This window comes from Balaenoptera musculus, chromosome 13 (assembly GCF_009873245.2).
Source record: "Balaenoptera musculus isolate JJ_BM4_2016_0621 chromosome 13, mBalMus1.pri.v3, whole genome shotgun sequence".
Lineage (NCBI taxonomy): Eukaryota > Metazoa > Chordata > Mammalia > Artiodactyla > Balaenopteridae > Balaenoptera > Balaenoptera musculus.
The window spans coordinates 2,034,375-2,049,931 of NC_045797.1; positions in this window are offsets into that span (position 1 = coordinate 2,034,375).

Below are 15,557 nucleotides of genomic sequence, written 5' to 3' on the forward strand. Positions count from 1 at the left end.
CCATGCTGTGTTCAGATGTCCTTAGTTCTTCCCTAAAGTCCTTTTCTGTCCCAGGATCCCGTCCAGGACACCACGTCACATCGGGTCATCATGTTGAGTGTGTCTCCCTCAGCTCCTCTGGAAAGTGACAGTTTCTCAGACTTGCCCTGTTTTTAATGACCTTTTCCACTTTGAGGTACTTTGTAGAAGGCCCTTCAATTTAGGTTTCTCTGCTGTTTTTCTCTTGATTAGACTGGGCTTATGGGATTTGGGAAGATGACAGAGGTGCCGTGTCCTTCGTGTCACATCATGTCATCAATGAGTTATCACTGATGACACTGACCTTGGCCACATGGTGGAGGTCATGTTGGTCAGGCCTCCCCACTGTAAGGTTACTCTCCCCAGCTAAACCCACCTTTGTCCACACTGTCCTCTTTGGAAGGAGTCGCTAAGCACAGCCCACACTTAAGGTGGGAGTTACGCCCCAGCTCCTTGAGAAGGGAGTAGCTACAGAAGTTATTTGGAATTCTGAACATAAGAGCTACCCCCGCCCCCGTTTATTTATTTACAATCATGTATTTTTGCAAGTATAGACACATGGATATTATTTAAACTTTGAATTATAACAATGTTACATAGTTTTCTTGCTCAAATTGTTCTAGCTTTGGCCATTCTTTCAGTTGGCTCCTGTGACCTTTTGACATAAGCCCATCATTTTGGTTTTTGAGCTCTTCTTTACTTTCTGGCACTACAAGACGCTCCAGGTTCATCTCCAGGTATAGCCCCTCCCTCACCCCTAGACTCAGCCATCTCTCCAAGGAGCCTTGGTTCCTTTTATTGAAGAACGGTATTAGAAACCAAGATCTGAGCACCAGCTGTGCTCATTGCCACTGAGGTGTCATTGCTCCTAAACCCTCTCAGCACACAGAACTTGGAAATACGTGAGTGTGTATTCACCTGTGTGTGTACAACCCACTGTTATTTCTGCATTTGTCCATCTGTGTCTAGATTAAGCTAAACATGAATCCATACTGATGTCTTATATGGACTCTCACAGAATTCCACTGTTCATCCTAGGCTTTCCCCTTTCCCTCCACAGGAGGTCACCTGTGACCTCCCACTCCACACACCTCTAAGAAACAACTTTATCACCTGAGTACAGTGTGCAAGGACAGTGTCTCTTATCTTCAGCCTTCCAGGCTCCTCTTGTGCCCAGAGGTACTCAGGACAACACTGCCCTACCATCTTCAGTGAGGTTGTGTCATACTTTGTGACACAGATTCTCTTGTCAGTCTGCATTACATCCTGCAATCCCTGACCTCATAACTGATTTTTATAATCTGCACACATTAAGGTTTACTCTTTGTGCTGTAAGAGTCCATGGGTTTTGGTAAATGCAGAATGTCATGTCTCCACCACTACAGTGTCATCCAAAAGAGATTCTTAGCCCTATGTACTCCCCCTATTCAACCCTCCTCCCCCAGCCAAGCTCCTGGCAATCACTGATCTGTTTCCCATCTCTGTGGTTGTTCCTTTACCAGAGTGTCATATAAATGGAGTTATGGGGGCACATAGCCTTTGTAGACTGGCTTCTTTCACTGAGCATAATGCATTTAAGATTCATCCATGTGGTGTGGTTTGAATGTCTATTCCTTTTTTTTTTTTAAATATTGATTCATATATCAATTTTTAAAAAAATTTTATTTATTTATTTATTTATTTATGGCTGTGTTTGCGTCTTCGTTTCTGTGCGAGGGCTTTCTCTAGTTGTGGCAAGCGGGGGCCACTCTTCATCACGGTGCGCAGGCCTTTCACTGTCGTGGCCTCTCTTGTTGTGGAGCGCAGGCTCAGTAGTTGTGGCTCACGGGCCCAGTTGCTCCGCCGCATGTGGGATCTTTCCAGACCAGGGCTCGAACCCGTGTCCCCTGCATTGGCAGGCAGACTCTCAACCACTGCGCCACCAGGGAAGTCCTATTCCCTTTTAATCTCTGAATGCTATTCCATTGTCTGGATGGACCACAGTTTGTTTATCCATCACCTATTGAAGAACATCTTGCTTGTGTCCAGGTTTTGGCAATTATGAATAAAGTTGCTATAAACATGTGTGTGCAGGTTTTGAGTGCACATAAGTTTTCAAATCAGTAGGGTAAACACCTAGGAGTGTGATTGCTGGATCGTGTGGTAAGAGTTTGTTTAGCTCTGTAGAAACTGTCAGACTGTCTTCCAATGTGGCTGCACCACTTTGCTTTCCCACCTGCCACGAGTGAGAGTTCCTGCTGCCCCACATCCTTGCCAGAAATTGCTATTGTCAGTGTTCTGAATTTTCGCCATTCTTTAAAAAAGTGTGTACTGGTATCTCATTGTTCATTTCATTTTTTTTCCCCAACCCATGCTGGAGCATGGCCAGTTTGGAGCATGGAACAAATTTTCCCTGGCCCTGGATTCTGTGTTTTATTTTTTAAATATATGATTTCATCAAGACCAAAGGGCTTAATGGGAAGCAGTAGCGCCCAGCTCTTCAGCTGCCCCTGAACCGGTGACACTCGTTAGTGTGTAAACAGAAGCCTCAGCTTGGTTAAGGGGGATCTGGATAGACAGCAGGGGGAAAATAAAGTTACCGGAGAGTGGGGTGGAACACAGGCAGCTTTGGTCAGGGCAAAAGAACAGTTTTAAATACCTCATTAAAATATTTACAAAGACGCAAAAATTTTTTACCTTAGGAGGTGGCGGTTGAGAGTGGAATTTTCAGTGTCCCCACTGCTCACAACTGCTTGCATGCAGGACCAGGAGAAGCGGCCCTGACCAGTTGGTGTGCAACCGGCATGCAGCCTGGCCACACTTTCCTTTGCACGGGGTCTGACTCTCACTTACTCCTGACGAGCTCTCCAGGAACCCCCCCACTGGGGGCGTGTGCTCTTCTGTTTCAGGCAAGATCTTCCTGTTTTCCGGCCGCCTCTGTCTCGCAACCAGCACAGATCTGTTTATGCAACTGTGCTTTGTCTCGGAGGGAACATTGCACGCCAGAAAATGAAGGAAGATCAGACTTCCGCCTCGAGCCGGCCTGCCGTGCTCCTTCAGCCTTTCCTCCCCCCCCTCCTCCCTCCTTTCCTCACTCTGATCCTTGATAGAATCCTTGGAAGTCTGGGATCACACTGGCATCACATCCCGCAGCTTACGTACACCGAGATCACAGATCCCTGAGGAGATATCGCTGGACCCTCTGCTGACCTAGACGATCTCCCTGTTCTCTGGTCTACACCACGTTATCTATTTTAAAAAACAAAAATATTTTTCTGTTCCTAAATGATCGATTCCAGTTTTTAAAGTTCACCAAAAATGATCTGGATAATTCTCAAAATACCATGTTGTAACCGAGCAGAACCCTATGGGGCCTTCCCAGAGCAGACCCCCACACCCCGTGTCCTCTGCCTGCATTTTCTCTATAGAAGAATTTTAGCCAAAGAATAAATCTAATCAGAGAAGTGAGAAAATGCAAAAAGAAAGGAAAACAGTCAAGCAAGACAAAATAATAATACTTTAGCCATTAAACACAGTCAAGGACTTTTAGTTCTTCCTCAAGGGCTATAGAGAATATTCTGAGCCATGTCCTTTGAGCTGTTTTGCAGACACTGAAACCCCCTCCAGGTGGGAGAAGTTAACTGTCTGCTGCCCACAAGCACGGAGACCCCAGACCGGTTGGAACCAGAAGGTTGGTGATGCCGACTCCCGATTACCTCACCACCAGCCAATCAGAAGAGTGTCCATGAGCTGATCACACACCCTTGCAACTCCCCCCTACCCTGTCTTTAAAAACCTTTCCCAGCCATTTAAAAAATTTTTTATTTATTTTATTTATTTTTGGCTGCATTGGGTCTTCGTTGCTGCGTGTGGGCTTTTCTCTAGTTGTTGCGAGCAGGGGCTACTCTTCGTTATTGTGTGCGGGCTTCTCATTGCAGTGGCTTCTCTTGTTGCGGAGTACCGGCTCTAGGCATGAGGGCTTCAGTAGTTGTGGCGCATGGGCTCAGTAGTTGTGGCTCGCGGGCTTCAGTAGTTGTGGCTCGCGGGCTCTAGAGTGCAGGTTCAGTAGTTGTGGCGCACGGGCTTAGTTGCTCCATGGCATGTGGGATCTTCCTGGACCAGGGCTCGAACCCGTGTCCCCTGCATTGGCAGGCGGATTCTTAACCACTGCGCCACCAGGGAAGTCCCTTTCTCAGCCTTTTAAGCACTAGCTGCCCTGGACTCCTTGCTTGGCGCCTGCAATAAACACTTTCCTTCACCATGACCCGGTGTCAGTAGATTAGCTTTACTGTGACTCTGTGGTGTTGGATTTATTTGAACTGAAGGTACCAGGATGCAGCCATGATTTAGAAAAATGTATTACTTCTCTCTCTCCACGGAAAGGGACGAGAAGTAATGATGCCCTAGGACTGACAAGCACCTATAGTCCCCAGATTTTAGTTTCTTAGAATCCCTCGCCATTAAAACAACGATTCCTGGGCAAAATGGCTGATTTGGGTCTGGAGTAGAGAAAGCATGAGGTGAGCCTGGAAGTGCTCCCAGACCAGTGGCGACTTGTAGAAGCTTCTCAGCTACCATGGGGCCCGGCCAGGAACCGACCCCAGCGCCTCAAATGCCAAAGCCAGCCATCCTTTCCAGGTCACTGGGCTGTGTTCTCCACTGTGAAATCTGCACTCTACAGAAGCTGTATCTTGGTGTCACTTTTTAATTTTAGAGTTTTGTCCCAGTCATCAGAGCAGTGCCTTCCTCACCTTGTCTTCTCCTCCTTTGCAATAAATAAGGCTTTTTTTTTTTTTTTTTTGGCCATGCCGTGTGGCTTGCGGAATCTTAGTTCCCCGCCCAGGGATCAAACCCAGGCCCCTGGCAGTGAGAGCGCCAAGTTCTAACCACTGGACCACCAGGGAATTCCCCGATAAATTAGGCTTTTCAAAAGCCAGTCACAGCCTGCCAGGATCCAGGCTTAGGCTCTGAGCTTCTTTTCTGTTGTGAAGTCTGCAAAGCTTCCCTGTTAAAAGCCCTGCGTGAATGTCCAGACCAGAGCTGACCTGGGGAAGTGCGTCCTTCTGCAGGCTGTCCTTCCTGCCCTGTGTGGCCATTTCCTCCCTCTTCTCCTGGGAAGAAGCAGATGAGGAATGAGGGCAGGGGTGAGAGTGGCAAAAGCAGAAGAAATAGAAAATACACTTTTTTCCAATGAATATTGAACCTTTTTTTTTTTTTTTTGGTAGAAAAGCTTTCGGCAGCACAAATTAAATTGCATTCCTGACACGAGCTGAAGGCACCTTATACGTATCAAGTGCACGGAATCCAAAAGCATTTCCCCCCAGATTTTCCAGAATGTTCTCAGGAGGCTCCTCCCCTGTAAAATAAAGGGATGTTGGGGCCCTTTCCTCAGTATAGGTGCTGTGTGGGCATCAAAATTTATCTCCAGACCATTAATTTCCACACGCATCTGCTCGAGGAGTTCTTCCTGCCTCCGTGGTATGTTCATCTCCATCTAATTCACATTTTTTTTTTTTTGGCTGCATTGGGTCTTTTGTTGCTGCACGTGGGCTTTCTCTAGTTGCGGCGAGCAGGGGCTCCTCACTGCGGTGGCTTCTCTTGTTGTGGAGCACGGGCTCTAGGCATGAGGGCTTCAGTAGTTGTGACTCGCGGGCTCTAGAACGCAGGCCCAGTAGCTGTGGCTCACGGGCTCAGTAGTTGCAGCACACGGGTCCTAGAGCATGCGGGCTTCAGTAGTTGTGGCTCACAGGCTCTAGGGCGTGTGGGCTCAGTAGTTGTGGTGCACGGGCTTAGTTGCTCCACGGCATGTGGGATCTTCCCGGACCAGGGCTCGAACCCGTGTCCCCTGCATTGGCAGGTGGATTCTTAACCACTGTGCCACAAGTCCCTAATTCACATTTTATTGTCCATCTTCATGCTACAAGCGTTGTCAAGTCCTGTAAGCATTCGGGGGCCCTCGACTGCCCCCTGGGCTTCCTGGCACCACTTACAGCTTTAATTTCCAGTCAGCTGTGATTCAGGATCACCAGGGCTCAGTGTCTGCCAAGAAGCATCTCGCCAGTAGCTCCTAATTTACCAAGTCTGTGCAAACAACATGCTTACTTAGAAGTGAAGTAAGGCTGCTGACATTCTCCCTGCTTTTTCCGGGTACTCTGGGCCACTCAGCAGCCAGACCGACACTGAGGACGGCTGTTCCCATCCCCTGAGGGTCTGGCAGGGGTCCCACAAGGCAGTTTCCCATCTCTGCGGCTTGGAGGCCTGAGACACCCCTGTGGAAATCATGCCTGCCAGGCTGCTCTGAGTCTTCCAGCCAGCGCTTCTCAAATGTGAGAAATGCACAGGCCATTTTAAAGGCGGAAAATCGTGCACAGTCGGGAATCCAGCTCAAAGGATCCTCTCTGAACACCACTGCACAAAAAAATGACGTTTCATTTCATGCAACGTCCTTTCATTGCGAATGAGCATTGCAAAGAGTTCTGTCTGCACAACTGGTGTAATTTAGGACGCGCCTGCAGCCCTGGCAGTTGGGGAATGGATCTCATCCTTATTTTTAGACTTGTTCCTTGAGGAGTTAAAACAATTCACACTTTTACCTTCTCACTCTGCCTCGTGGCCCAGCTTCTGGGTGTAACAGTATCTCACTGAACCCCTGTTGCCCAGCTAGTCTTCCATCCTCACAACCATCCCCTGAGTCTGGAAGGGTCCTCTGGGTTTTTCAGAGACGGGAGGGGGGTGAAGCTCCCCCAGGGTCATAGGAGTAATCACAGGAGGCCGGGCCACATGCATTGCTGTGTCAGAGATCAAAGAGCCAGGGCAGGTGGCAAAGAGAGCCCTGGGGTGTCTTGGGGGCACCTCCACGTCATCCACACCAGACCACCCAGAGCAGAGCCAGGCTGCCTGCACCCGCTTCCAGACCAGAAAGTGAGAAGACAAAGCCCAGCCTCTTCCCTTGCTGAGTCCTGGAGACACAGGTCAGATCTGGGCTGGGAGAAGAGCATTTTGTTTTCTGGTTTTTTTTTTCTCTCTCTCTCTCTCTCTTTTTTTTTTAAATATAAGTTTCAAGTTGGGTTTTTTTTTTGAATTTTATTTATTTTTTTATACAGCAGGTCCTCATTAGTCATCCATTTTATACACATCAGTGTATACATGTCAATCCCAGTAGCCCAATTCATCACAACACCACCACCACCCCCCTGCCAGCCACTTTCCCCACTTGGTGTCCATACATTTGCTCTCTACATCTGTGTCTCAATTTCTGCCCTGCAAACCGGTTCATCTGTATCATTTTTCTAGGTTCCACATATATGCGTTAATATACGATATTTGTCTTTCTCTTTCTGACTTACTTCACTCTGTATGACAGTCTCTAGATCCATCCACGTCTCTACAAATGACCCAATTTCGTTCCTTTTTATGGCTGAGTAATATTCCATTGTATATATGTACCACATCTTTATCCATTCGTCTGTCGATGGGCATTTAGGTTGCTTCCGTGACCTGGCTATTGTAAATAGTGCTGCAATGAACATTGGGGTGCATGTGTCTTTTTGAATTATGGTTTTCTCTGGGTATATGCCCAGTAGTGGGATTGCTGGGTCATATGGTAAATCTATTTTTAGTTTTTTAAGGAACCTCCATACTGTTCTCCATAGTGGCTGTATCAATTTACATTCCCACCAACAGTGCAAGAGGGTTCCCTTTTCTCCACACCCTCTCCAGCATTTGTTGTTTGTAGATTTTCTGATGATGCCCATTCTAACTGGTGTGAGGTGATACCTCATTGTAGTTTTGATTTGCATTTCTCTAATAATTAGTGATGTTGAGCATCTTTTCATGTGCTTCTTGGCCATCTGTATGTCTTCTTTGGAGAAATGTCTATTTAGGTCTTCTGCCCATTTTTGGATTGGGGTGTTTGTTTTTTTAATATTGAGCTGCATGAGCTGTTTATATATTTTGGAGATTAATCCTTTGTCCGTTGATTCGTTTGCAAATATTTTCTCCTATTCTGAGGGTTGTCTTTTCATCTTGTTTATGGTTTCCTTTGCTGTGCAAAAGCTTTGAAGTTTCATTAGGTCCCATTTGTTAATTTTTGTTTTTATTTCCATTACTCTAGGAGGTGGATCAAAAAAGATCTTGCTATGATTTATGTCAAAGAGTGTTCTTCCTATGTTTTCCTCTAAGAGTTTTATAGTGTCCGGTCTTATATTTAGGTCTCGAATCCATTTTGAGTTTATTTTTGTTTATGGTGTTAGGGAGTGTTCGAATTTCATTCTTTTACATGTAGCTGTCCAGTTTTCCCAGCACCACTTATTGAAGAGACTGTCTTTTCTCCATTGTATATCCTTGCCTCCTTTGTGATAGATTAGTTGACCATAGGTGCATGGGTTTATCTCTGGGCTTTCTATCTTGTTCCACTGATGTATGTTTCTGTTTTTGTGCCAGTACCATATTGTCCTGATTACTGTAGCTTTGTAGTATAGTCTGAAGTCAGGGAGTCTGATTCCTCCAGCTCCATTTCTTTCCCTCAAGACTGCTTTGGCTACTTGGGGTCTTCTGTGTCTCCATACAAATTTTAAGATTTTTTTTCTAATTCTGTAAAAAATGCCATTGGTAATTTGATAGGGATTGCATTGAATCTGTAGATTGCTTTGGGTAGTATAGCCATTTTCACAATATTGATTCTTCCAATCCAAGAACATGGTATATCTCTCCATCTGTTGGTATCATCTTTAATTTCTTTCATCAGTGTCTTATAGTTTTCTGCATACAGGTCTTTTGTCTCCTTAGGTAGGTTTATTCCTAGGTATTTTATTCTTCTTGTTGCAATGGTAAATGCGAGTGTTTCCTTAATTTCTCTTTCAGATTTTTCATCATTAGTGTATAGGAATGCAAGAGATTTCTGTGCATTAATTTTGTATCCTGCTACTTTACCAAATTCATTGATTAGCTGTAGTAGTTTTCTGGTGGCATCTTTAGGATTCTCTATGTATAGTATTCTGTCATCTGCAAACAGTGACAGTTTTACTTCTTCTTTTCCAATTTGTATTTCTTTTATTTGTTTTTCTTCTCTGATTGCCGTGGCTAGGACTTCCAAAACTATGTTTAATAATAGTGGTGACAGTGGACATCCTTGTCTTGTTCCTGATCTCAGAGGAAATGTTTTCAACTTTTCACCATTGAGAATGATGTTTGCTGTGGGTTTGTCGTATATGGCCTTTATTATGTTGAGGTAGGTTCCCTCTATGCCCACTTTCTGGAGAGTTTTTATCATAAATGGGTATTGAATTTTGTCAAAAGCTTTTCCTGCATCTATTGAGATGATCATATGGTTTTTATTCTTCAATTTGTTAATATGGTGTATCACATTGATTGATTTGCATATATTGAAGAATCCTTGCATCCCTGGGATAAATCCCACTTGATTGTGGTGTATGATCCTTTTAATGTGTTGTTGGATTCTGTCTGCCAGTATTTTGTTGAGGATTTTTGCATCTACATTCATCAGTGATATTGGTCTGTCATTTTCTTTTTTTGTAGTATCTTTGTCTGGTTTTGGTATCAGGGTGATGGTGGCCTCATAGAATGAGTTTGGGAGTGTTCCTTCCTCTGCAATTTTTTGGAAGAGTTTGAGAAGGATGGGTGTTAGCTCTTCTCTAAATGTTTGATAGAATTCACCTGTGAAGCCATCTGGTCCTGGACTTTTGTTTGTTGGAAGATTTTAAATCACAGTTTCAATTTCATTACTTGTGATTGGTCTGTTCATATTTTCTATTTCTTCCTGGTTCAGTCTTGGAAAGTTATACCTTTCTAAGAATTTGTCCATTTCTTCCAGGTTGTCCATTTTATTGGCATAGGGTTGCTTGGAGTAGTCTCTTAGGATGCTTTGTATTTCTGTGGTGTCTGTTGTAACTTCTCCTTTTTTATTTCTAATTTTATTGATTTGAGTCCTCTTCCTCTTTTTCTTGATGAGTCTGGCTAATGGTTTATCAACTTTGTTTATCTTCTCAAAGAACAAACTTTTAGTTTTATTGATCTTTGCTATTGTTTTCTTTGTTTCCATTTCATTTATTTCTGATCTGATCTTTATGATTTCTTTCCTCCTGCTAACTTTGGGTTTTGTTTGTTCTTCTTTCTCTAGTTCCTTTAGGTGTAAGGTTAGATTGTTTATTTGAGATTTTTCTTGTTTCTTGCGGTAGGCTTGTATAGCTATCAACTTCCCTCTTAGAACTGCTTTTGCTGCATCCCATAGGTTTTGGATTGTTGTGTTTTCATTGCCATTTGTCTCTAGGTATTTTTTGATTTCCTCAGTGATCTCTTGGTTATTTAGTAACGTATTGTTTAGCCTCCATGTGTTTGTGTTTTTTTTCCTGTAATTCATTTCTAATCTCATAGCATTGTGGTCAGAAAAGATGCTTGATATGATTTCAATTTTCTTAAATTTACTGAGGCTTGATTTGTGACCTAAGATGTGATCTATCCTGGAGAATGTTCCGTGCACACTTGAGAAGAAAGTGTAATCTGCTGTTTTTGGATGGAATGTCCTATAAATATCAATTAAATCTATCTGGTCTATTGTGTCATTTAAAACTTCTGTTTCCTTATTTATTTTCATTTCGGATGATCTGTCCATTGGTGTAAGTGAGGTGTTAAAGTCCCCCACTATTATTGTGTTACTGTCCATTTCCTCTTTTATAGCTGTTAGCAGTTGCCTTATATTGAGGTGCTCCTATGTTGGGCGCATATATATTTATAATTGTTATATCTTCTTCTTGGATTGATCCCTTGATCATTATGTAGTGTCCTTCCTTGTCTCTTGTAACATTCTTTATTTTAAAGTTTATTTTATCTGATATGAGTATTGCTACTCCAGCTTTCTTTTGATTTCCATTTGCATGGAATATCTTTTTCCATCCCCTCACTTTCAGTCTGTATGTGTCCCTAGGTCTGAAGTGGGTCTCTTGTAGACAGCATATAGATGGGTCTTAGTTTTTGTATCCATTCAGCCAGCCTGTGTCTTTTGGTTGGAGCATTTAATTCATTCATGTTTAAGGTGATTATCGACATGTATGTTTCTATTACCATTTTCTTAATTGTTTTGGGTTTGTTTTTGTAGGTCCTTTTCTTCTATTGTGTTTCCCACTTAGAGAAGTTCCTTTAGCATTTGTTGTAGAGCTGGTTTGGTGGTGCTGAATTCTCTTAGCTTTTGCTTGTCTGTAAAGCTTTTGATTTCTCCATCGAATCTGAATGAGATCCTTGCTGGGTAGAGTAATCTTGGTTGTAGGTTCTTCCCTTTCATCACTTTAAGTATATCATGCCACTCCCTTCTGGCTTGTAGAGTTTCTGTTGAGAAATCAGCTGTTAACCTTATGGGAGTTCCCTTGTATGTTATTTGCCGTTTTTCCCTTGTTGCTTTCAATAATTTTTCTTTGTCTTTAATTTTTGCCAGTTTGATTACTATGTGTCTCGGTGTGTTTCTCCTTGGGTTTATCCTGTATGGGACTCTCTGTGCTTCCTGGACTTGGGTGGCTATTTCCTTTCCCATGTTAGGGAAGTTTTTGACTATAATCTCTTCAAATATTTTATCGGGTCCTTTCTATCTCTCTTCTCCTTCTGGGATCCCTATAATGCGAATGTTGTTGCGTTTAATGTTGTCCCAGTAGTCTCTTAGGCTGTCTTCATTTCTTTTCATTCTTTTTTCTTTAGTCTGTTCCGCAGCAGTGAATTCCACCATTCTGTCTTCCAGGTCACTTATCCGTTCTTCTGCCTCAGTTATTCTGCTACTGATTCCTTCTACTGTAGTTTTCGTTTCAGTTATTGTTTTGTTCATCTCTGTTTGTTTGTTCTTTAATTCTTCTAGGTCTTTGTTAAACATTTCTTGCATCTTCTCGATCTTTGCCTCCATTCTTTTTCCGAGGTCCTGGATCATCTTCACTATCATTATTCTGAATTCTTTTTCTGGAAGGTTGCCTATCTCCACTTCATTTAGTTGTTTTTCTGGGGTTTTATCTTGTTCCTTCATCTGGTACATAGCCCTCTGCCTTTTCATCTTGTCTATCTTTCTGTGAATGTGTTTTTTGTTCCACAGTCTGCAGGATTGTAATTCTTCTTGTTTTCTGTTTGTTTTTTATTTTATTTTTTTTTTATTTGGCTGCTGCACCTCGTGGCATTCGGGATCTTATTTCCCTGACCAGGGATCGAACCCAGGCCTGGGCAGTGAAAGCACTGAGTCCTAACCACTGGACCACAAGGGAATTCCTGGGGGAGGAGCATTTTGAATCAGATATAATAGATGGAGAAATATAGCATGTTCTTGGATTGGAAGAATCAATATTGTGAAAATGACTATACTACCCAAAGCAATCTACAGGTTCAATGTGATCCCTATCAAATTACCAATGGCATTCTTCACAGAATTAGAACAAAAAATTTCACAATTGGTATGGAAACACAAAAGACCCTGAATAGACAAAGCAATCCTGAGAAAGAAAAATGGAGTTGGAGGAACCAGGCTCCCTGACTTCAGACTATACTCCAAAGCTACAGTAATCAAGATAGTATGGTACTGCCACAAAAACAGAAATATAGATCAATAGAACAGGATAGAAAGCCTAGAGATAAACCCATGCACATATGGTCACCTTATCTTTGATAAAGGAGGCAAGAATATACAATGGAGAAAAGACAGCCTCTTCAATAAGTGGTGCTGGGAAAACTGGGCAGCTCCATGTAAAAGAATGAAATTAGAACACTTCCTAACACCATACACAAAAATAAACACAAAATGGATTAAAGACCTAAATATAAGACTGGACACTATAAAACTCTTAGAGGAAAACATAGGAAAAACACTGACATAAACCACAGCAAGATCATTTTTGACCCACCTCCTAAAGTAATGAAAGCAGAAACAAAAATAAACAAATAGGACCTAATGAAACTTAAAAGCTTTTGCACAGCAAAGGAAACCATAAACAAGACGAAAAGACAACCCTCAGAATGGGAGAAAATACTTGCAAATGAAGCAACAGACAAAGGATTAACCTCCAAAATATACCAACAGCTCATGGAGCTCCATATCAAAATAACAAACAACACAATTAAAAAATGGGCTGAAGACCTAAATAGACATTTCACCAAAGAAGACATACAGATGGCCAACAAACACATGAAAGGATGCTCAACATCACTAATCATTAGAGAAATGGAAATCAAAACTACAATGAGGTATCACCTTACACTGGTCAGAATGGCCGTCATCAAAAAATCTACAAACAATAAATGCTTGAGAGGGTGAGGAGAAAAGGGAACCCTCTTGCACTGTTGGTGGGAATGTAAATTGATATAGCCACTATGGAGAACAGTATGGAGGTTCCTTAAAAAACTAAAAATAGAACTACCATATGACCCAGCAATCCCACTGCTGGACATATATCCAGAGAAAACCATAATTCAAAAAGAGTCATGTACCACAATGTTCATTGCAGCTCTATTTACAATAGGCAGGACATGGAAAAAACCTGAATGTCCAATGACAGATGAATGAATAAAGAAGATGTGGTACATATATACAATGGAATATTACTCAGCCATAAAAAGGAACAAAACTGGGTCATCTGCAGAGATGTGGATGGACCCAGAGTCTGTCATACAGAGTGAAGTAAGCCAGAAAGAGAAAAACAAATATCGTATATTAACGCATATATGTGGAATCTAGAAAAATGATACATATGAAACTATTTGCGGGGCAGGAATAGAGACACAGACGTAGAGAAGGGACATGTGGACACGGTGGGGAAGGGGAGGGTGGGATGAATTGGGAGACTAGGATTGACATGTATACACTACCATGCGTAAAATAGATAGCTAGTGGGAACATGCTGTAAAGCACAGGGAGTTCAGCTCGGTGCTCTGTGATGACCTAGATGGGTGGGATGGGGGGGGAGGGAGGTCCAAGAGGGAGGGGATATAGGTATGCGTATGGCTGAGTCACTTCATTGTACAGCAGAAGCAAGCACAGCAGTGTAAAGCAATTATACCCTAAAAAAAAAAAAAAAAAAAAGGAGTAAAGTGTTCCCTGGAGACTAAACTAAATGTTTATAACAGAAAGTGACTTTTCTTAAGATGTCATTAAGCGGCGTGACCCAGATGGAGAAAGAGATTTGATATCACATATTTGAGGCGGGGGGTGATTGGAAAATTCAACATCATCTTATGTTTGTGTTGACGATTAAAACATCGTGATCATGTCCTGAAGGATCAGGTTCGTGGGATGTGGTGAACAGACTTACTTGGGCCTCAGTGGTCTAAGCCACACCACACTCTAGATGCCCTCGGCCTGCATGGCTCTCATTACGTCGGTCTGTCTCACTTGATGGGTGGTCACTGCTGGACACGGCCTTGATCAAGGGCCCCGTCATCAGCCAAGTGACCACCGAGTACATGTAACTCTCTGGTTGGCCAGGATCAAACGTTGTCTCTTTAGCCACACTGGACACTGATTTGTCTACTTCCTAGAATCAGACTCTTGGTTTCCCTTATTTAAATGTAAGACTGCACTACAAAGGCGTTCACACACGCTCAAACGAAAGAGCCAATTGCAAGCCAGCGTGTACTTTGCGATTTAATTCCTGCAAAACAAACCACACACGCAGTCACTGCTCCCCCCCACCCCTGCCCCCCCCCCACTGAAGGAAAAAGGACTGGAACCAAAATAGTGGAGTTTTCACTGGGCAGTGGGACCCTAGATGGTTTTTACTGCCTTCTTTTTCTTAATATGCATGGTCTAATTTTTGTGCAATGAAATTTCTTCCTAATTAATGGTATCATTCCATGACATTATTCCCTTTGGAGAACTTATGTTCACTTTGCTTTAAAGAGGAGAAGCATTAAGGTCCAACAGATGGATCTCCACGGGGCTAGTAAACCATCCCTTGCAGCAGACATCAGAGGAGAAGGTAAGTTAGCCCGAGGATTGTTCAAGAAAGATTTAAGGGACCCACACTAATATTTGGCTCAGAGCCTAGAATGCACACTTTTACTATTGCCTTGTGGGTTCGTTTTCTAGGTTTATAGTCATTTTCTCCTATGAAGTTAAGTCTTTATGAGGAAAAATTGCATTAAGATAATACTGAAGATTTCAAGTGATCTTCTGTGTGGGCCATTTATTTTCTCACCTGAAGTGATAATTGCCTCTTTGTGACATCATAATTGCTTGCTGGAGACCTGATTATCACGTCACCAACAGAGGATGAACCCTGCAGGTAAGGAGGAAGCTGCAGGAGCCGATGAACCCCCAGGAAACCAGGATTTGATTTTCATGCACATGTCAAAGTTAATAAAGGGAAAGCAGGAGAGGGTGACAATTTCACTTTCATGGTATGTCTGTGATCCTCACCGCACGGGCTCCCACTGTTTTCCATGAGCTGCAGCTGCCTTTCCGTTTCCTCTGACCTGAAACCAACACGCTCTCCAATCATTAAGGCAGTGATGGAGCACACAGGCACCACAACCTCCTTTCCGGTGGGAGCAGTGGAGGCGAGGGTGGGCGAAGGGCAGACGGT